The 203-nt window shown below is 32.0% G+C and overlaps 1 protein-coding gene across 1 annotated transcript in view; it reads right to left on the minus strand.

The window, feature by feature from the left end:
• LOC119594671 (cyclin-T2-like) overlaps positions 1–203 on the minus strand; it is a gene marked incomplete in the record, with an annotated part of 20,280 nt that overhangs the window by 436 nt on the left and 19,641 nt on the right.

Here is a 203-nt window from a genome sequence, read left to right on the forward strand (position 1 = left end):
CTGAAGGCATGACATAACCAATAAAAAAGAGAGTTCAAAGACTACAAGTTTTAAGTAACAAGGAAGCACACAACATGCAAGGAAACACCAGTGTAACAACGTATGAATAAGAGGACTAAATTTACCTTGGAAGATGTCTACAGAAAAAAAGATTGCATTTATAAAAATATAAACACTTACATACAAATAACAAGCAAAGACGT

The sequence above is a fragment of the Penaeus monodon genome, chromosome 34 (assembly GCF_015228065.2).
Source record: "Penaeus monodon isolate SGIC_2016 chromosome 34, NSTDA_Pmon_1, whole genome shotgun sequence".
Taxonomy (NCBI): Eukaryota; Metazoa; Arthropoda; class Malacostraca; order Decapoda; family Penaeidae; genus Penaeus; species Penaeus monodon.